Here is a 23,038-nt window from a genome sequence, read left to right as displayed (position 1 = left end):
CTGACAGTGAACAATCACGATAACTTACTATCTCTGTATCAGCCTAAAAGGATCTTGAAGAGTTATTTGTACATTCATGTTCAAAGCAGTATTATTCACAATAGCCAAATGTGGAAATAACACAGACGGTATATACATATAATGAAATATTATTTAGTCTTTTTTTTTTTTTTTTTTTTTTGAGACGGAGTCTCGCTCTGCCGCCCAGGCTGGAGTGCAGTGGCCGGATCTCAGCTCACTGCAAGCTCCGCCTCCCGGGTTCACGCCATTCTCCTGCCTCAGCCTCCCGAGTAGTTGGGACTACAGGCGCCCGCCACCGCGCCCGGCTAGTTTTTTTGTATTTTTTAGTAGAGACGGGGTTTCACCGTGTTAGCCAGGATGGTCTCGATCTCCTGACCTCGTGATCCGCCCATCTCGGCCTCCCAAAGTGCTGGGATTACAGGCTTGAGCCACCGCGCCCGGCCTATTTAGTCTTAAAAGGGAAGGAAATTCTGACACATGCTACAACATGGATAAACCACAAGGAGATTATGCTATGTGAAATATGCCAATCACAAAAAGACAAATACTGTATGATACCACTTACATGAGATACCTAAAGTAGTCAAATTCATACAGACAGAACTAGAATGGTGGTTACCAAGGCTGGCTGGAAAATGAGGAATGAGAAATTGTTTAATGGGTGCGGGCTTTGTTTTGCAAGATGAAAAGAATTCTGGGGACTGGCCGCACAAGGTAAATGTATTTAATACTAACGAATTATTCACTCAAAAATGGCTAAGATGATAAAGTTTGTTGTGTCGATAAAAAAATTTAAAAATCTATTTCACCTTTCTCATGAAATCTTACTTTTTATTTTTCTCTCGTTTCTATTTTTCCCATTTCAGTTAGACTGATCTCTTCATTGTACTTCCAGTATGCCTCTTGAGCCTTTGCACCACGGTGTTTCTTCTCTGGAATGGTCTTTCATTATCACCCATCCATTTTCAAAAGGTTGCATGTGCTTTCGTCCCAAAGACATTACTTTATAGATCCAACCAGGAGTCGCATCCTCCATGTCATCCCTACTCTTTGAAACCACAGACCTCTCCCTTTTCTACACTACACAGAAGGGCCTACACATGGCTTTCATGCTTTAGCTTAGCCTCTCCGACCATACCTCTTAAGACCCTGAGGATCAGGGGGCGTTCTCTCACAGTTCTCCTGCACTTCTCTCCCATCCCAACACATACACATGATACTAGCGAGGAGCTCCGCACACAATCTCCTCCAGTAAAAACGATGCACTAGGCAGTGCATCTCAACACATCAAATTACCGGCGCGCATAGGAGCCTGATGCGGCAAAACTGTGGGTCCTTCGGGATCCTTGAAAGCAGCACTATAATTTGCAGTTTTCTACCCTCCAAAACACTTTCCGGGCCGGATGTGGTGGCTCACTCCTGCAGTCCCAGCACTTTCGAAGACCCAACCAGGCGGGTCACTTGAGGTCAGGAGTTTGAGACAAGGCTGGGAAACATGGTGAAACCCATCTCTACAAAAAAACACAAAAAGTACTTAGGAGTAGTGGTGCGCGCCTGTAATTCCAGCTACTCGGGAGGCTAAGGCAGGAGGATCATGTGAGCCTGGGAGGTCGAGGCTGCAGTGAGCCGTGATCGCGCCCAATGCACTCCATCCAGCCTGGGCGACAGCGGTGAGATCCTGTCTCAAAAAAATAAAAGCCACCACTTTCCTACTTATTATCCCAGGGAAACGCACGCGACGGAGGAGCGAAGGAGCGTTTATTTGTGGAGGCGCTCAAGTAAGAAACCCTGCTCGCAGGCCGACTCAAGGCTCTCCGAAGCCTTCTCAGGGCTGTCTCCCCTCCCCAAAAGGTAAAGAACCGTTACAAAGTTTACTTCCGGCACAAGCGTCCGCGCCTGCTCGGAAAAGGGAGAGTGGACGCACAGCTCTGTTACGGGAAGTCGCAGGGCACAATTTCCTTCATTGCAGTCGCCTTGTAGGCGGCCGTACCAACCCAGAAGTGAAAGACCCTTTCCTTCGAGTATCAGACCCCAGACCAAAGGAAGTTCCACTTGGACGACTTTTACCCAGGGTTTCCCGACTTCTCTTTAGCTCTTCCTATCACGCTCCCTGCTTGCTGGTGCATTGTTGCTGTGGCCACTTAGTTCCGACCTTCCTTGTGTAACTCGAGTTTTGTCGCAACTTTCCAAGGGGCCTAACTACACTGGGGGCACCCTTTCCTGAAAAAAACAAAAAAACAAAAAAACAAAAAAACCCCCAAAACCTTTACCCTACGGGTACCCATCAGGGTCAACCAACGTTCTCCGTGAGGGGCAAAGCTCCCGGGGACTTTACGCCCGCGAAGCCTAACACGGCCAGGCCGGCGCGTGCGCGGGGCGTTACCATAGAGAGGCAACCGCCTCTCTGGTATCGGTTTACGCTCTCTATGGTGCAGCCGGGTCGGTGGCGGTAAGAAGAAAAAGGGGGACCGCACTGCGCAGGCGCCCTCGGCGTCTCTCTCGCTCTCGGTCTTTTTTTTTTTTTTTTTTTTTTCCTTTTTTTTTTTTTTTTTTAATCCCCGCACCAAGCGCTTAACCTCATTGGGGTGGAGGAGAAGGCGGCGGCTCTCTGGTCCGCAGCGGCAACAGTAACGAAAAACAGGGCTGTAAGTACCCGGTCAGGGGGTGGAGGGTCAGACCCGAGCCCTCCCGCGGCCCTGGCCCCTCCCGCGCAGTGGCGGGCGCCGGGTCTGGGTGGGGGCGATGTCCAGCGCTGTCATCGGCTCTTGGGTGCACTTTGGGGGGATGGGGCGGCTCTGAGGTGGGAGCCTGGCGAGGAGCGGGATGCGAGGGTTGTTTATCCAACCAGTAGGTCGCTGAACCCAGGCTGCTTTGCAGAGGGAGGGGATCGGCCGTGGGGTCAGTCGGCTTTGTGTGCACCTCTCTGTTTCCCTTTTCCAGACCCCACCCGGGCCCCCTTCCTAAACCGAGTCTCCCGGGCTGGGTGGGAGAAGCCAGCGAGCCCGGGGCGCGTTTGAAAGGAAGGGAGGGGGCGAGGGAGAGAAACCCACAACAACTAGTCATCGGCGAGTGATGGGTGTGGAGAAAGATCCAGAGAGAAGGGGTGCCGGGAGGCGGGCGGCCCGGGCTCCCAACCGGGCCAGACAAAAGCTGCGCGAGCGGCGCCGAGCAGAGCGGCTGGCTTGATGGGATGCACAAGGTCCCCTTGGTCCCCGGGGCCTTCGAAGAGCTTCTTTCTGAAGCTGGGAAAGCGAACAAGTGCTGAGTTAAGCCTGTGCAGACTTCTCAACTTGCCTTTGTTGTTCTTTGGTATTGGCAGAGACGCTCTGACGAAGATGAGTGTGTGATCTTGCACATTAGCCTGGCTAGATACAATGGAGCTAATCGAATTTTGCTTTCCATTTTCCGAGCTGCTGGGATGAGTATGGGGCTTTCCAGAGTTTAAATTATTACATAATATTTTTAAAATAGTTGTTTCTAAAATTAAAAAAAAATTAATGTGGAGTCTGAAAGCACGCTGTGATGAGTTTGCAGCTGGGTGAGTTTCTGTGTAGTGAGGTGCTTTCATTAAATACTGACCATTCGTAGAAACTGTGAGCTCTTTAAACATGATACTTTAATTTGTAGATGTGGCAATGAGAGCTTCAGATTCTCTAGTCCTTTGGGAGACAGTGATGCAGAAGAATCAGAAGCGAGAAATAGTTTCATGCCGTCACCTACCTTGGACCCTATTTGGGTGGCACAGTCCGTTTTCAATTCTGGCATTAGAAATTGTTTTTATTGCTATGATCATTTACGACGTTAACTGATGATATGAAGGGTCCTGGACATTGCCTCTGTTTGCTCATCAAGGGAGTGGGAGAATAGCAACATTGATGTAGAGACCAAATAGATAAAAGGTAGCACAATGCCTCAGAGTACTGAATATTATTTATTTTTTACCTTTGTTAAGAAAGATTTAAATTTTGATGATTTGGTTATCTTGTTAAATTGTGTAATACACCTTTTTAGCAGTTGTTACTCAAATCTCAGTTTCTATAATTCATTGTTTATTATGGGCTAGATGGTATTCATTGTTTATTATGGGCTAGATTGTAACACCATTTTAGACTTCTAAAGTTTTAGTTTTTATGAAGGAGTTTTCAGCCATAGCTTTTAATTCTCCCAAGTAAGGTTAACCAAAGTCAGAACTCCTTAGAAAAGACTTTGTTGGTGGTGGAGGTATCAAATATTGTATGTGTGTGTTATAACTGAATTGGCAAATACAGAAAAGGCTTTTGCTAAGTTTGCACCATAAAGTTGTGTTAGAACGGAAAACCCAGATCTCCTAGTATGTCAGGCTTTTGAATTAACCTACAGATTAAACTTTATTTATGTAAAAGAGGTAGCATTTTTTTTTTTTTAATTGATAGCAAGTGAAACTCTCAAGCCTGGTGTATTATGCTTCAGTAACTAGTGGGATAGATCTCTTTAAGTGTAGTTCAGATGATGGGAACTTGCTTTTTATAGAGCAAGATTTCAGACGCTTAAAATAGTTTGACAGGGATGTTGAGAAATGATTGGCCAGAAGAACATTAAGTTTGTCATTTAAGTGTGTTATATTTTGTTTACTGGTTTTATTTATTATTTATTTTTATTTTTGAAACAGAGTTTTGCTCTTGTTGGTCAGGCTGAAGTGCAATGGTGCAATCTCAGCTCACTGCAACCTCCACCTCCCGGGTTCAAGCGATTCTCCTTCCTCAGCCTCCTGAGTAGCTGGGATTACAGGCACCCACAACCATGCCCAGCTAATTTTTGTGTTTTTAGTAGAGACAGGTTTCACCACGTTGGCCAGGCTGGTCTTGAACTCCTGACCTCCGGTGATCTGCCTGCCTTGGCCTCCCAAAGTGTTGGGATTACAGGCGTGAGCAGTCATGCTGGGCCCGTGTTTACTGGTTTTAGATTGAGATTTTTTGCTTCAGTCTTGTTTATTTTCTTAAGTAGCTTAGTGTCATGATTTATAAGTTGAGTGAGATGGCTTCTTGGGCCTGAGACTTAAATTTACTGTTTGAGACCCATCTATTCTTAATAATCTTCTACTTAATAATTTTTAGATTATAATTTTTTTTATTTTGTAGTGCTATTGGTAAATAGAAACATTTAAGTGATTACAAATATTAGGTTCAACTGAGTTACTGAAACTGTCAGTTTTGGTAACTACATCTAGTTGTCAAATAGTGGAAACAGTAGACAGAAGTAAAACTTAAATGTTTAGAAACAGAACATTTAAAATATTTCCTAGAAAACAAGAAAAGAGGCTGGGTGCAGTGGCTTACATCTGTAATGCTAGCATTTTGGGAGGCCAAGGCAGGCGGGTCGCATGGAGTTTGAGACCACCCTGGGCAACATGGTGAAACCCTGTCTGTCTGCAAAAAATACAAAAATTAGCTGGGGATGGTGGTATGCACCTGTAGTCCCAGCTACTCGGAGGGAGCGGGGGATGAGGTGGGAGGATTGCCTGAGTCTGGGAGGCTGAGGCTACAGTGAGCCGAAATCATGCCACTGCACTATAACCTGGATGACAAAGTAGGTTGTAGTTACCAAACTGTAGTTACCAAAACTGACAGTTTCTTTTTTTTTTTTTTTTTTTTTTGAGACAGAGTCTTGCTCTTTTGCCCAGGCTGGAGTGCAGTGGCCGGATCTCAGCTCAGTGCAAGCCCCGACTCCCGGGTTTACGCCATTCTCCTGCCTCAGCCTCCCCAGTAGCTGGGACTACAGGCGCCCGCTATCTCGCCCGGCTGGTTTTTTTGTATTTTTAGTAGAGACGGGGTTTCACCGTGTTAGCCAGGATGGTCTCAATCTCCTGACCTCGTGATCCGCCCGTCTCGGCCTCCCAAAGTGCTGGGATTACAGGCTTGAGCCACCGTGCCCGGCAAAAAACTGACAGTTTCAGTAACTCAGTGAGACCCTGTCTAAAAACAAAAACAAAACAAGGGAAGGATCTGTTAGTCTTAAAAACAAAAACTAAGCGAAGTAGAAATCATTAATGATATAGTTTTTGGTTTGTAAGATGTAATTTTAAAAAATGAACTAACTGGCCGGGCGCGGTGGCTCAAGCCTGTAATCCCAGCACTTTGGGAGGCCGAGGCGGGCGGATCACAAGGTCGGGAGATCGAGACCAGCCTGGCTAATATGGTGAAACCCCGTCTCTACTAAAAAAATACAAAAAACTGGCCGGGTGAGGTGGCGGGCGCCTGTAGTCCCAGCTACTCGCGAGGCTGAGGCAGGAGAATGGCGTAGACCCGGGAGGCGGAGCTTGCAGTGAGCTGAGATGCGGCCACTGCACTCCAGCCTGGGCGACAGAGCGAGACTCTGTCTCAAAAAAAAAAAAAAAAAAAAAAAAAAAAAAATGAACTAACTGTTTTAGCCATTGCCAGTGGGGCATCATCGACAAAGTATGGGTATATGTGTTTGACTAAGTGACCTCTAAAATGCTGGCATTTACTGCTTGTTTCTCGCTTGTTCTTCACCTCCCCAGGGCTTTTCTGTCCCCTTTATGCCCAGACCATTACTGCCACACAGTGATTTTCCTCCTCACATTCTTATGACAGCCCTCCTCCCACCTCCCCTCATGGATCCTAAAGTTCTAGCTCAGGTGTGCTCAAATGGTGACATTTCTTCCATAATACCTTTGTTAACTTCTGTCTTGTTTCCTGCCTGGAAGTTTCCTCACTGCTTGCTGCTTCCTGTTGTATATATCACCTTCCTGCTTGCTTAGATTCACTCTTGTGCATTTACTCTTCTCTAGATCTTTGAGGGCACAGGGAGTTTGTAGAACACAATGTGGTGTCCTCTGTTGCTTACTAAGTGACTAAGTGACTTGTGTAACTAATGGAAACTGTAGAATGTATGAAAGAGTAAACAAATGTATCCTAATGTAGACTAATAAAATTTGAGCTTTGGAGGAGTTGTTAGAGGCCCAGTAGTCCAACATCTTTCCTTTTGTCTGCTACATTCTGATCATCAGTGTCAAACTGCAGGCATCTGTCCCTGGACAGGTCTTGGTTGCCAGAAATGTTTTTAGATTACTCCAGTCCGCTCCCTCCCTTTCACCTATTGACCTTAGTTATACTTCCTGAAGCAACCTGAATTAAGTCTGTTTCTTCTTCACATAATAGCCCTTCGTATTTCCCATGACAGATCTGACACTTCTAGACTTATTGGTTATTTATTAAACTCTCTCTTGAATTGAGCACCAGGGACCAAGAGGGCACAGTTGAAGAGACATCCATGGCCCCTGCACTTCAGGGGCTTGCAGTCTAGTTCCGGAGACAACGATAACATGAATCGATGGCTGGTAACCAGCCATTATAATCATGCAAGTATGCAAACAGCCCTAAATCGTTAGTTCTTTCCTGATTTGTTATGGCTCACCATGCTTTCTTTAGGCAACTCTGTTTTTTGTTTTGTTTTGTTTTTTTTGAGACGGTTTTGCTCTGTTGCTCAAGCTGGAGTGCAGTGGCATGGTCACGGCTCACTGCAGCCTTGACCTTCTGGACATAATCAGTCTGCCTGCTTCAGCCTCTTGAGTAGCTGGGACTACAGGCATGCACCACCACACCTGGCTAATTTTCTAAATTTTGTTTTAGAAATGTTTTGTAGAGATAGGGTCTCACCGTGTTGCTCATGCTGGTCTGGAACTCCTGGGCTCAAGTGATCCTCCTGCCTTGGCCTATCAAAGTGCTAGGAAGCCCGGCCCAACTGTTTTTTTTTTTTTCCCCCTGAGACGGGGTCTTGCTCTGTTGCCCAGGCTGGAGTGCTGTGGCGCGATCTCGGCTCACGGCAGCCTCCATCTCCCAGGTTCAAGCAGTTCTGCCTCAGCCTCCTGAGTAGCTTGGGACTACAGGCGTGTGCCACCATGCCTGGCTGATTTTTGTTGTATTTCTAGTAGAGATAGGGTTTTACCATGTTGAGCCAGGCTGATCTCAAACTCCTGACCTCGGGTGATCTCTGCCCGCCTCAGCCTCCCAAAGTGCTGGGATTACAGGCGTGACCCACCACCCCCGGCCGTTGTTGTTGTTTTAATGTCCTTTAAATGCAGTGTCTGAAACAAAACAGAAGATATGACCTGACCAGAATATACAGCTGTTTTCTTCAGTTAGGAAACTGAATCAATGATTTTCAAATTTCCTTGTGCATTCTGGCTCTGCCACTTACAAGTGCTGTGATTTTAGGCCAGCTAAATAATCTCAATAATTTTAGTGTCTTCATCTGTAAACCGAGGGTGAGGGGAGGGCGGTGTTAATTGTAGCACCTACCTATGGGTTGTTGTCAGGATTAAATGAGATAATACATGTAAAGTGTTGAGGGCAGTGACGGGTATGTGTTAAGTGGGTAATACATGGTAGGAGTTAATAACCATGTAGTAATAGTTGCAGTAATCAAGTCACTGGAATCTCTTTGGGACCTTGTTAAAATACAAGCAGCCTGGCCTCATTATCTTCTACCCGGAGAATTTGTATGGTACCTGGGCGACCACAGTTTTAACAGTCCCCAGATGATTCTTAGATGACCCAGAGGTGGAAAACTCTGCACTTTACATGCATGATATCATTAGCTTTTACAAATTAAAATTTTAAAATTCCCCAAGTAATAGATGAATAGATCTTCCTAAAAGATTCAAACAATGCAGATACAGGTAAAGGCATGGCTCCCAATTTCAGAGTCCTGGAGAAACACCCACTTAACCAGTTTGGAATGTATCCTTCTACACATTGTTACCCTTTTTTTGTAAATTTATAAATAAATGTCTTCATCATAATAATGGCCAGATTTAAAAGATAAAAATGATTTTTAATGCACTTTTACAGTCATAATCTTTGTTCCCTTCCAAGTCCTATGAGATGGGTAGGGGAAATAGCATCACGATCCTATCAATTTGCAGATGAGAAATCAAGGCCTGCAAGTGAAATTCACCCTGATTGATCTAGAATGAGAACTAGGCCTTCTGTCTCTCAGCCTAATGTCCTTTTCATGTGAACCACGCTGTTTCCTAGCTGCATCATCTCGGCTTCTATTGAAGTTGTGGCTCATGAAGTCTTCTAGTCTTTTTGCCATGCCAATAGCTGTCAAATCAGATTTCCTCCTTTCCCTTAGTGCGTATATACTTGCTTTTAGAAAAATACTACTTTTAGAGTAAAGAAAAGAAAAAAAAAAGGAAAAGAAGTAAATTCAAGGTTTTATATTTTTGTGTATCTGTTAAGATTGATCTTTTGGGGACAGAAATCTAGAACTGGCCTTGTGGCCATCTGATAGCATGGTACTTTTAGGTGAGCCTGTCTTCATTTAGGATAGCTGAGGTCAGTGTAGGACTTTTCCTCACTGCTGTCCAATTAACTCTCCAGGCAGAATCAGTTAAATTTATTTAGTCTTACTCCAATAATGTAGCAATAATATGGAAAGTTGAGAGACCAGTGGAGGAAAACCACATCAGACCATTTCAACATGAGCTGTTACTTCCCAGTGCATCACTCTTTGAGACTGTCCATGTGTCCATTCTTTTTGTAAGTAATTTTAGGTCTTCCATGTTTTATGAATGGTTTTCTTATAATTACATAAGATATGTAATTTTAAGTTTTAATAGCTTTGTCATTTTGAGTTAATATGGCAAATGTTGGTAAACTGTTTGAGATTTTTTTTGAGACAGGGTCTCACTCTGACGCCCAGGCTGGAGTGCAGTGGCGCGATCTCGGCTTACTGCAACCTCTGCCTCCCAGATTAAAGCAATTCTCTTGCCTCAGCCTCCCAAGTAGCTGAGATTACAGGCGTGCGCCACCATGCCCGGCTCGTATTTTTAGTAGATACTGGGTTTTACCATGTTGGCCAGGCTGGTCTCGAACTCCTGACCTCAAATGATCCACCTGCCTCAGCCTCCCAAATGCTGGGATTACAGGTGTGAACCATTGCGCCTGGCCTGAGAGTTTTGACATGAAGATTTTCTTTCTTTTTTTTTTTCTTAGCAAAAAGATACTTGCTCTGTCACCCAGGGTGGAGTGTGGTGGTATGATCATGGCTTACTGCAGTCTTGACCTTCCACCTCAACCTCCTGAGCAGCTGAGATTAGCCAGGTGTATGCCACCACCCTTGCCAATTTTTGTATTTTTTGTAGAGACAGGGCCCCACTATATTGCCCAGGCTGGTCTCAAACTCCTGGACTCAAGCAATCCTCCTGCCTCACCGTTCCAAAGTGCTGGGATTATAGGCATGAGCCACTGTGTCTGAGTAGTTATTTATTTATTTATTTTTTATTATATGTAATCCAATAGTGACTATCTTTTTCGTGTAGTTTCTCCTGTGTTATTCCCTTAGGATAAATTCAAAGAAGTGGGATTATTGAATTGAAGGGTATTTATGACTTTTTTTTTTTTTTTTTTTTTTTTAAAGAAGCAGAGTCTTGCTGTGTTGCCTAGTCTACTCGAACTCCTGGGCTCAATGATCCTCCCGCCTCAGCCTCCTGAGTAGCTGGGACTGTAGGTACACACCAGCACATCCAGCCTCATTTTTTTTTTTTTTTTTTTTTTTTTTTGAGACGGAGTCTCGCTGTGTTTCCCAGGCTGGAGTGCAGTGGCATGATCTCGGCTCACTGCAAGCTCCGCCTCCCGGGTTCACGCCATTCTCCCGCCTCAGCCTCCCAAGTAGCTGAGACTACAGGCGCTCGCCACCACGCCCGGCTAGTTTTTTGTATTTTTAGTAGAGACGGGGTTTCACCATGTTAGCCAGGATAGTCTCGATCTCCTGACCTCGTGATCCACCCGCCTCGGCCTCCCAAAGTGCTGGGATTACAGGCTTGAGCCACCGCACCCGGCCATCCAGCCTCATATTTATGACTTTTATTTTTTTTAATTTTTTTTATTTTATTTATTTATTTTTTTTTTTGAGACGGAGTCTCGCTCTGTCGCCCAGGCTGGAGTGCAGTGGCCGGATCTCAGCTCACTGCAAGCTCCGCCTCCCGGGTTTACGCCATTCTCCTGCCTCAGCCTCCCGAGTAGCTGGGACTACAGGCGCCCGCCACCTCGCCCGGCTATTTTTTTTTTTTTTTTTTTTGTATTTTTTAGTAGAGACGGGGTTTCACCATGTTAGCCAGGATGGTCTCGATCTCCTGACCTTGCGATCCGCCCGTCTCGGCCTCCCAAAGTGCTGGGATTACAGGCTTGAGCCACCGTGCCCGGCCTATGTTTATGACTTTTAATACGTATTGCCACTGGCTAACCAAAAATTTGTACCATTTAGTAATTTTCCCAGCAATCTAAGGATGTGCTAGTTTCACAAAAATGTTACCAACTTCTGGTGAATATAATTTAAGTATATTTTTGCTATTATATGAGGTGTAGCTGGTACATTATTTTTATTTTTCATTACTTTTTGTGTTTATTTTTAAAAAGAATAAGCAATCATGAGGGCTTTCAGAAGAAACTGTATGAAACTCACATTGGGTATTACATGCGGGTGGTCTCTGTTACTTCCTTGGTTTCCAATCCTGTCTGGCATGACCAAAATTATTGCATTTCTTGATGGGCATAGAGGTGAATGCAGCCTTTGCTTTGTGGGACAGATTGTTGGAGTTAGACTGTCCACATCAGAATGTGATCTTACTACATTTTTGTGGCCTACTTTCTAGTGTTTCTTTAAACAGTTTTGTGCTAGGCTCCTGTGTAAAATATTTAGTAATCAGAATATCTGTGGGTGTGGGCAATACCTGTTTTTTTTTTTTTTTTAACAGGTTCCCCAAGTGCTTCTGGGGCTACACAAGTTTGAGAGCATTCTCTGGGGAGTAAGTTTTAGCTAATTTTCTTCACTGACTGTGTCTTTCCTGTGGGTGGAGGCAGACTCTGTTACGAACAGTAGCCCAGACATGCCAACAGAGGCCTGTTGTATAGAGAGAATGAATTGTGTAGCAGTGCCTTCCTAAATGAAGAGTAGCTGGGTTCGTTCTTGGAACAATAAACCAGTCTTTCCTAAGAGAGTGGAACTGCATAAAAACAGCTCCTTCTCTGATGTTTCTCTGTGGTGCTGGTGGCTGTTTTATTTAAGTTCTGATAAGTCATAGTGTTCTCCCAACACAAGCCATATCCTGCTCAGCCTTTGGTTGGCCGAAAGGTGGCACATAGACCTATTGTCACATGAGCAATTATCATGGGATAGAACACTCACCATTTGCCAGGCAGTTGGATGGGTGCTAGAGGTATACTTCTGCCAGTTCTTACAGTAACATTTAAAGGCAGGTGCTATTGTCATTTTATAATGAGAGAAAGCGGAGACTTGGAGAAGTTGAATAATTTGTTTGTTGTCACACACCTGCAGAATAGCAGAATTTGGCTTTCAAAATCTTCAGCATGCTTTTCATTTATCCCATTTTTTTTTTTTTTTTTTCCAGCTCAGGTTGTTCTTCCTTCGTGAAGGTCAGTGGGCTGCCTTGGGGAAAGGTCTGCTCCCACTATCTGGCAGCATCTGGAAACCACTCACTAGTCAGGAGGGATGTAGAGATGCAGACTTCCGACTAGGGTTTCCACGAGGATTAGATCAGTGACTGTACAGTTCTTTTTAGATTTGAGTTCCTGATATGAAATCTAACCTTAGACCTAATCCAGATAACTGGAGACCTGATAAAGTTTTTTTTTCCTTTTAAGTGTTTTATTGTAATAAAATATACATAACATAAAATTGTCCATTTAAACCATTTTTTTGTATTATACTTTAAGTTCTAGGGTACATGTGCACAGTGTGCAGGCTTATTACATAGTTATACACGTGCTATGCTGGCCTGCTGCACCCATCAACCTGTCATTTCTATTAGGTATTTCTCCCAGTGCTCTCCCTCTCCCCGCCCCCTACCCGTGACAGGCCCCAGTGTGTGATGTTCCCCACCCTGTGTCCTAGTGTTCTCATTTTTCAGTTCCCACCTATGAATGAGAATATGCGGTATTTGGTTTTTTGTTCTTGTGATAGTTTGCTCAGAATGATGGTTTCCAGCTTCATCCATGTTCCTGCAAAGGACGTGAACTCATCCTTTTTTATGGCTGTGTAGTATTCCATGGTGTATATGTGCCACATTTTCTTAATCCAGTCTATCATTGATGGACATTTAGGTTGGTTCCAAGTGTTTGCTGTTGTGAATAGAGCCACAGTAAACATACGTGTGCGTGTGTCTTTATAGTAGCATGATTTATAATCCTTTTTTTTTTTTTTGAGATGGAGTTTCCCTCTTGTTGCTAGGCCGGAGTGCCACGGCACAATCTTGGCTCACCACAACCTCCGCCTCCTGCGTTCAAGTGATTCTGCTGCCTCAGCCTCCCGAGTTGCTGAGATTACAGGCATGTGCTGCCACGCCTGGCTAATTTTGTATTTTTTAGTAGAGACGGGGTTTCTCCATGTTGGCCAGGCTGGTCTTGAACTCCTGACCTCAGGTGATCTGCCTGCCTTATTCCTCTCCCAAAGTGTTGGCATTACAGGTGTGAGCCACTGCGCCTGGCCTAAACCATTATTAAGTAGCATTAATTCATTTATGCTGTTGTGCCACCATTGCTATAATCTGTTTCTAAATCTTTTCCATCATCCCAAATGGAAACTCTGTAGCCATCAAGAAATTAACTGCCCATTCCTCTGTCTCCTAGCACCTGGTAACCTGTAATCTGCTTTCTGACTCAATGGATTTGCCTATTCTGGATATTTCATGTAAATGGAATCATACCATATTTTCCTTTTGTGACTGGCTTGTTTCATTTGCACAGTGTTTTTTTTTTTTTTTTTTTTTTTCTGAGACAGAGTCTCGCTCTGTCGCCCAGGCTGGAGTGCAGTGGCACAATCTTGGCTCACTGCAAGCTCTGCCTCCCGAGTTGACTCCATTCTCCTGCCTCAGCCTCCCGAGTAGCGGGGACTACAGGCGCCCACCACCATGCCCGGCTAATTTTTTTGTATTTTTAGTAGAGATGAAGTTTCACTGTGTTAGCCAGGATGGTCTAGATCTTCTGACCTCATGATCCACCCGCCTCAGCCTCCCAAAGTGCTGGGATCACAGTCGTGAGCCACTGCACCCGTCCCCATTTGTGTAATGTTTTCAAGGTTTATCTGTGTCGTAGCATGTATCAGAACTCCATTCTTGGCTGGGCACGGTGGCTCATGCCTGTAATCCCAGCATTTGGGGAGGCCAAGGCGGGTGGATCACCTGAGGTCAGGAGTTCAAGACCAGCCTGACCAACATGGTGAAACCGTCTCTACTAAAAATACAAAAAGTTAGCTGGGTGTGGTGCTGCGTGCCTGTAATCCCAGCTACTTGGGAGGCTGAGGCAGGAGAATCGATTGAGCCTGGGAGGCGGAGGTTGCAGTGAGCCGAGATCATGCCACTGCACTCCAGCCTGGGCAAAAAGAGCAAAACTCTGTCTCAAAAAAGAAAAAAAGAACACCATTCTTTTTTTTTTTATTGCTGAGTAATGTTCTAGTTTATGGATATACCACATTTTGTTTATCCATTAATTTGTTGGTGAACGTTGGCTTGTTTCTGTTCTTTGGCTATTGTGAATAATGGTGCAGTGGACACTGTTGTACAGTATCTGTTTCAATCTCTGTTTTCACTTCTTTTGGGTATATACCTTGGAGTGGAATTGTTGGGTCATTTGGGTGATTCTGTGTTGTAACTTTTTGGAGCAATTGCTGAACTGTTTTTTCACGGTGGCTGTACCATTTTACATTATGACTAGCTATGTACAAGGGTTCCAATTTCTCCACATTCTCACCAACACGTGTCATTTTCTGTGTTTTTTTTTTATTTTAATTTTTTTTATAGCCATTCTGTAATATAAGTAGTATCTTATTTTGGTTTTGATTTTCATTTTTCTAATGACTAAGATGTTAGGCATCTTTTCATGTGTTTATTGGTCATTTGTATATCTTATTTGGAGAAATGTCTGTTCAAGTCTTATTTTTAAATTGAATTGTTTGAATTGTTTGCCTTTTTGTTTTTGAGTTTTACGATTGATTTATATCTTCTGGTTACAAGTCCTTTGTCAGATATATGATTTGCAAATATTTTCTCACACTGGGTAGGTTGTCTTTTCACTTTCTCGATAATGTCCTCTTTTGTTGCTTGTGTTATCTCCTTTTTTGTTTTTTTTAAAGTTACCTCTTACAGGAAGGATTTTTTTTTTCTTAAGAAAATTAAAAAATTTTTTTTTTTTTTTTTTTTTTTTTGAGACGGAGTCTCACGCTGTTGCCCAGGCTGGAGTGCAGTGGCGCGATCTCGGCTCACTGCAAGCTCCGCCTCCTGGGTTCACGCCATTCTCCTGCCTCAGCCTCCTGAGTAGCTAGGACTACAGGTGCCCGCCACCGCGCCCGGCTAATTTTTTGTATTTTTAGTAGAGACGGGGTTTCACTGTGGTCTCGATCTCCTGACCTTGTGATCCGCCCGCCTCGGCCTCCCAAAGTGCTGGGATTACAGGCTTGAGCCACCGCGCCCGGCCTAAAAATTTTTTTTTTGAGATGGAATGTCACTCTGTCGCCCAGGCTGGAGTGCAGTGGCATGATCTCAGCTCATTACAACCTCCACCTCCTGGGTTCAAGCCATTTTCCTGCCTCAGCCTCCTGAGTAGCTGAGATTACAGGCATGCACCACCATTCCTGGCTAATTTTTGTATGTTTCATAGATACGGAGTTTCACTATGTTGGCCAGGCTGGTCTCAAACTCCTGACCTCAGGTGATCCACCTGCCTCGGCTTCCCAAAGTGCTGGGATTATAGGCGTGAGCCACCATGCCGGCCTAATTTTTTTTTAACCTTTGTGTTTATGTTAGCATATCTAAGAATTTATTGCCAAATTCAAAGTAATGAAGATTTATCCATATGTTTTCCTCTAAGATTTTATAATTTTAGCCCTCACTTTGAGATCCTTGATCCATTTTGATTTAATTTTTGTACATGGTGTGAGGTAGGGGTCTGACTTCATTTTTTTTTCATGTAGATAGCCCATTGTACTAGCACTATTTGTTGAAGACCAATATAAACGTTTTAATTACTTATTTTCTGTATCACTGAGTGGCATTTATAGTTTGCTTTGGGATTTTGACTTCATTTCCTATCCTCTCAACCTCCTCCTCTTTTCCTTATTTTCTTCCCTCAAAACACAAAATGTTTTGTGTGTGTTATTGTTTTGCTGCTTGATATATGAGGCACTTAATAAATAAGAATTCCCCTCCTTTCTTTTAACTTTGTGTAGTTAACTTTTAAATAGTTTGTGTCCCAAAAACAGATTGTAAGGACCTTCGGAGTAGGAGAGTATATGTTCTGTTTCTTTCTTTCTCAATTTCCTCTTCTCTTGAGGAGAGGACATCACTCTGGTGTCTAGTCTAGTACCATACAGGTGGTATGCTTAACCTATATTGACTGAATTGTGAAGCTGAACATAGATCTATGTGAATACATTTGGGGTAGTTGCAGAAAATCATTCTTAAAAAATTACTGGGGCCGGGCGCGGTGGCTCAAGCCTGTAATCCCAGCACTTTGGGAGGCCGAGACGGGCGGATCACTAGGTCAGGAGATCAAGACCATCCTGGCTAACACGGTGAAACCCCGTCTCTACTAAAAAATACAAAAAACTAGCCGGGCGAGGTGGCGGGCGCCTGTAGTCCCAGCTACTCAGGAGGCTGAGACAGGAGAATGGCCCGAACCCGGGAGGCGGAGCTTGCAGTGAGCTGAGATCCGGCCACTGCACTCCAGCCTGGTCGACAGAGCGAGACTCCGTCTCAAAAAAAAAAAAAAAAAAAAAAAAAAAAAAATTACTGGTCAGTGTATTAAAAAGTTCTTCAGAGTTTTTTACTCTGGTCCTTTTAAGTCATTTTCCCAAATGTAGGGATTGACAATAGTATCTTGGTCTTTCAAATGCCTTAGGACTTTTTTGTGTGTGTGACACGTGGTATTTGGGTAAGCTCTAGTTAGGTAGCACAATATAGGGCTCATTTTATGGATGTCTGAAATTTTAAAAAAAATTTATTATTATTATTGTTATTTTTTTGAAATGGAGTTTTGCTCTTGTTGCCCAGGCTAGAGTGCAATGGCGTGATCTTGGCTCACTGCAACCTCCACCTCCTGGGTTCAAGTGATTCTCATGCCTCAGCCTCCTGAGTAGCTGGGATTACAGACATGAGCCACCTCATCCTGCTAATTTTGTATTTTTTTTAGTAGAGACAGGGTTTCACCATATTGGTCAGGCTGGTCTTGAACTCCTGACCTCAGGTGATCCACCTGCCTCGGCCTCCCAAAGTGTTGAGATTACAGGTGTGAGCCACTGTGCCCACCCTAAAATTTATTATTATTATTATTATTATTTGAAATGGAGTCTCACTCTGTCACCCAGGTTGGAGTGCAGTGGCGCAATCTTGGCCCACTGTAATCTCCACCCCCCGGGTTCAAGCAGTTCTTCCTCAGCCTCCTGAGTAGCTGGGATTACAGGTGCCTGTGCTGTGCCTGGCTAATTTTTGTATTTTTAGTAGATACAGGGTTTCGCCATCTTGACCAGGCTCGTCTTGAACTCCTGACCTTGTGATCCACCTGCCTTAGCCTCCCAAAGTGCTGGGATTACAGGCATGAGCCACCGCGCCTGGCCTCAAAAATTTATTATTTTTTTAGAGACAAGGTCTCATTATATTGCTCAGGCTGATCTCAAACTCCTGGGCTCAAGCAGTCTGCCCGCCTGTGCCTCCCAAGGGGTTGGGATTATAGGCATGAGCCACTGCACCTAGCCTGAAAATTTGTTAACTATTTATTTAAGATTCTGGTAACTGAATTTTGAATTGAGAATATACTTATTTTAGAGGTTATTTTGTATGTCTATATCTTGCTTTTTCATTTTTGACAAATACTCTTAGTTTCAAAAATTATTTTGAGTTTGAGCAATGAGTATGTATTACTTTTCTAACAAAAAATTAAAATAAACAGCCTTAGAAAATTCTTGTCTAGAAATTCCAAAAGTTAACTAGTGAAGTCTCTGATCTTTCTCTCCGAATCTGTGTTATCATAGTTCCCTCCATCACTCTTTAGTGTTCGGTAGTGGCTAATGTTACTTGCCCTAAGAGATCAGACCTCCCTGGGGAGTCCATTTTGTAATCTACAGTCCAGATGTCAAAGAAGGGAAAGATTCCGCTTGAAGGTTGGCCTTTGCTTTTTGTTTTCCAGTAAATTTTGACTCTTAAGTAGGTATTTCTTATTATCTTGTTATGTAAACACTTCTATTATCTGAGGTGTTGGTTATTCATCTGTTGTCTTTTTTAGAAGCTATTTATTATTAACAGTGGAAACAAAGGAAGGAATTATTGTATTCTCTTTAATTCCAAGCAACATAACAACATCAGAGAGGCCAGAGCAAATACAGTATTTCATATGCTTTCCAGATAATTGTCAATCAACAGAGGGATTTCTCCCTTCCCTCCCCTCCCCTCCCCTCCCCTCCCCTTCCCCATTTCCCCTTTCCTTTCCTCTTTCCTTTCCTCTCCTTTCTCCTTTCTTTTATTTTCCTTTCCTTTCCTTTCCTCTCCTTTCTCCTTTCTCATTTCTCCTTTCCTTTCCTTTCCTTTCCTTTCCTTTTCCTTTTCCCTTTCCTTTCCCCTTTCCTTTCCTTTCCTTTCCTTTCCTTTCCTTTCCTTTCCTTTCCTTTCCTTTCCTTTCCTTTCCTTTCCTTTCCTTTCCTTTCCTTACCTTTCCCCTTTCCTTTCCTTTCCTTTCCTTTCCTTTCCTTTCCTTACCTTTCCCCTTTCCTTTCCTTCCTTTTCCTTTTCCTTTCCTTTTCCTTTTTCTTTCCTTTCCTTCTCAGATACAATCTCACTTTGTTGCCCACGTTGGAGTGCAGTGTGGTGTGATCATAGCTCACTGCTGCCTGGAACTCCTGGCTCCAAGTGATCCTCCCTCCTCGGCCTCCTGAAGTGCTGAGATTGGATTGTAGGAGTGAGCCACAGTGCCTAGCTCTCTAAGAGAGTGATTTAACAAGAGTTTAAACCCACTTAGTAGGAAGCATGATTTTTGCCAGGGAGAGTAGGAAGGAGGGATGCAAACTTTTTTACTACCTCTATCCTTCTTTATGGAGAAGTTGGACTGGTGTGTATCTGAATCTATAGCTATTGCTATACTTTTGTGCATATATTTTGTCTAAAACGTTTGACAGAAGAGGCATTCTTTTTATTTAATAAATTACCCTCCAGACATGGGACCCTATTCTGAGGAAGGTAGCCCTCTAAAAAATGCCCTCAGTGTGAGCTGTCTGGACTTACTGCTGATTGAGCGTACCTGTTGGGAGTGATTGGTGTGCCAGGCAGATTTCTTGTGATCTGTGACTGTGTTTCTAAAGTAAACATAGTGGGGAAAGCTTGCCATTCTGTCTTTCTTTTCAGAACATGCAGTAGATTTCTGAAGTGGCCAAAAGAGAATTTGTTTGGACAAAGGGACAGTATTTAGTTTAATTGTAGAGTTACTGATTTTATGGAGTCATGAAAGAATGACTAAGCACTGGGAGATTAGGAACGGCTCATTGTAATCATCTGGTTACTAGACCTCTTTTGGGGTGGGGTAGGGAGACTGGAGGTGATGCAGAAAGGCTGTACACAAGGCATTAATGAGAAATGGACCTAAAAACAGAGAGTCTTTAATGAAACTGCTGACATTAAAATAAGAGCATTATTCTAGGATATATCCTAGGTAATTACTAGAGATTGAACAAACTGTATAACTTGATCAAAATCTTCATTCAACAAACTTTGCTGTTATGCTTAAGGGCAGAGAGAAAGGCTGTTAAGCCTTGTTTCCAAGGAGCTCCATGCCTTAGAGGGAAGGCAGACGAGTAATGGTTATTATTCTGTGTATTAAGCGTGCTACTATGGGAAAACTGAAGAGGGATGAGATCCTAATCTGGGGCTGGGGAAAGAGATGTGGCCCCTTCCTGTTTTGGCCTGAAGGATGTGAGGCCGTGAGCCAGGTGCACACTCTCCTGGTGGGGTACTCTGGGGTCTGTTTCGTTGTCTTCCATTTTTGAGAGAGCAGTGTTGGCTGGGGACCTAGCTTGTCACCATAAGACAAGGAGATTGACTTTTGGCTATAGTAATGTCATGGTCTCATTTTGAGAAGTGGCCGCAGATAAGAGGCAAGAAAGCACTCTTGCTGAGAGAAGAAGGCTGTTTGAAACTAATGTGTTGTAGAGAGTCCTAAATATTGATGAAATCAGGACTCTTGTATTTTCAGATCCTTACTTGAATTATAAACTGGTCAGTGATTCAGTTTTGGAATTTGCAGGGCAGGGGTTAGACATTGTTCTTTTAGGAAACTTGTTGCTGTTGTGTTTGCTTCTGAATAGTGATGGCATTATTATTTTGAATTGTAGTTACAAGTTTATTATGTGCATTATTGAACATAGAAGTTTTAAGAAGGTATCTAAGGGATATATTTGTTTCTCTTTTTATTATGAGTGAATGTAAATGTATTATAGTTATATGAGAATTCGCTTCATCTTGCTCAAATTATCCAGAAGTGAGAAATAGGACTATTAGTTAAATGCATGAAATTTTAATATTATAGCTGTAGCCCAGGCTGGAGTGCAGTGGCACCATCTCGGCTCACTGCAAGCTCTACCTCCCGGGTTCACGCCATTCTCCTGCCTCAGCCTCCCCAGTAGCTGGGACTGCAGGTGCCCACCACCGCGCCTGGCTAATTTTTTTGTATTTTTAGTAGAGACGGGGTTTCACCGTGTTAGCCAGGATGGTCTCGATCTCCTGACCTCGTGATCTGCCCGTCTTGGCCTCCCAAAGTGCTGGGATTACAGGCGTGAGCCACCACGCCTGGCCAACCAATGTTATTAATTATATTCATGAAAAAAAAAAGCCCATATATATATATATATATATATACACACACCCATACATATATACATATATGCACACATACCTCCCTCCATTTTTGTACAGATCGTGGCTGATTATAGACTACTTTTGCATTTTGCTTTTTCTTTTCCTTTTTTTGGGACGGAGTGTCACTCTTGTTGCCCAGGCTGGAGTGCAATGGCATGATCTCGGCTCACTGCAACCTCCATCTCCCAGGTTCAAGTGATTCTTCTGCCTCAGCCTCCCAAGTAGCTAGGATTACAGGCATGCGCCACCATGCCTGGCTAATTTTGTATTTTTAGTAGAGATGGGGTTTCCCCATGTTGGTCAGGCTGGTCTTGAAATCCTGACCTCAGGTGATCCGCCCACCTTGGCCTCCCAAAGTGTTGGGTTTACAGGCATTAGCCACCGTGCCCAGCCGCATTTTGCTTTTTTGAAACTTAGTATATCTTGGAAATCATTCTACGTCAGTACATTAAAGACTTCCTCCTTTTTTTTTAATGAATAGTATGACTGAATAGTACGCTGTTGCATGGCATATCATGATTTCCTGAGTCCTCTATTGATGAACATTTAGTTTTATCTAATCTTTTGCTTTTATAAACAATGCTGCAAAGAATAATTCTATAATATATTATTTTTGCACATATAGGAATAAATTCCCAGAAGTTCGACATTTTGGGTTAAAAGTTATGTGCCTTAACATTGATATAAATAGATATTAGATATTCCCAGATTATTCACCTTGGAAGTTTTAATGAAATTCAGTGTGCAATATAGATACGTTTTTGTTTGTTTGTTTGTTTTTTGAGACAAAGCTCTATCGCCCAGGCTAGAGTACAGTGGCACCATCTTGGCTCACTGTAACCTCTGCCTCCTGGGCTCAAACCATTCCCCCATCTCAGCCTCCCAGGTAGGTGGGACTACAAGTGCATACTACCATGCCTGGCTGATTTTAATATTGTTTATTTTATTTATTTATTTAATTTAATTTTATTTGTTTTGAGATGGGATCTTCCTCTGTTGCCTGGGCTGGAGTGCAGTGTCGTGATCTCGGCTCACTGCAGCCTCTGCCTCCAGGGTTCAAACAGTTCTCCCACCTCAGCCTCCCGAGTAGCTGGGATTACATGGGCACGCCACCACACCTGGCTAATTTTTGCATTTTTACTAGAGACAAGGTTTCACCATGTTGACCAGCCTGGTCTGTAACTGTTGACCTCAGGTGATCCACCCGCCTCGGCCTCCCAAAGTGCTGAGATTACAGGTGTGAGCCACTGTGCCCGGCCTGATTTTTGTATTTTTTGTAGAGCTGGGGTCTCAGTGTGTAGCCCAGGCTATTCTCAAACTCATCAGCTCAAGTGATCCTCCCACCTTGGCCTCCCAAAGTGCTGGGATTACAGGTGTGAGCCACTGTGCCCGGCCTGCGATATGTATTTTAAAAACACATTTAAAAAATGTAATTTCAGGTCTGGCGTAGTGACTCATGCCTGTAATCCCAGCACTTTGGGAGGTTGAGGTGGGCAGATCACGCGGTCAAGAGATTGAGACCATCCTGGCTAACATGGTGAAACCCCGTCTCTACTAAAAATACAAAAATTATCTGGGCCTGGTGGCATGTGGCTGTAGTCCTAGCTACTTGGGAGGCTGAGGCAGGAGAATTGCTTGAACCCAGGAGGCGGAAGTTTCAGTAAGCCAAGATCGCAGCACTGCACTCCAGCCTGTGACGGAGCAAGACTCCATCTCAAAAAAAGTGAATAAATAAATAAATAATTTCAAAACGGTGCAGAAACATGTCATGTGTCATTTTTTGAGTGAAAACATGACCATAGTTCAGTGATCAAAGGCAAATTGGTCACTCTTCTCATTTCTTTCTTTTTTTTTGAGACATAGTTTCACTCTTGTTGCCCAGGCTGGAGTGCAGTGGCAAGACTCAGCTCACTGCAACCTCTGCCTCCCGGGTTCAAGCGATTCTCCTGCCTCAGCCTCTTGAGTTGCTGGGATTACAGGCATCCACCACCATGCCTGGCTAATGTTTTTTATTTTTAGTAGAGACAGGGTTTCACCATGTTGGCCAGGCTGATCTCAAACTCCTGACCTCAGGCAACCCACCCGCCTCGACCTCCCAAAGTGCTG

At 43.7% G+C, this 23,038-nt stretch overlaps 1 protein-coding gene across 6 annotated transcripts in view; it reads left to right on the top strand.

Moving 5' to 3' along the window:
* The first annotated feature begins 470 nt into the window (after window positions 1-470).
* The window catches only part of CLASP1 (cytoplasmic linker associated protein 1), a 310,910-nt gene continuing 288,342 nt past the window's right edge, over window positions 471-23,038 (top strand). For 4 of the 6 annotated variants that reach the window (XM_050751940.1, XM_050751939.1, XM_050751938.1 and 1 more), the window contains exon 1: window positions 3,203-3,286. The gene's annotated coding sequence lies outside the window, so the exon portion shown is untranslated. Of the gene's footprint in view, window positions 1,873-3,201; window positions 3,287-23,038 lie in introns of those variants that run through there. The other 2 variants (XM_050751936.1, XM_050751937.1) reach the window with 2 other exon arrangements.

Source organism: Macaca thibetana, chromosome 12 (assembly GCF_024542745.1).
Source record: "Macaca thibetana thibetana isolate TM-01 chromosome 12, ASM2454274v1, whole genome shotgun sequence".
Classification (NCBI taxonomy): domain Eukaryota; kingdom Metazoa; phylum Chordata; class Mammalia; order Primates; family Cercopithecidae; genus Macaca; species Macaca thibetana.
The sequence above is the reverse complement of the archived record's forward strand: the minus strand, read 5'-3'. Positions and strand labels throughout refer to the sequence as shown.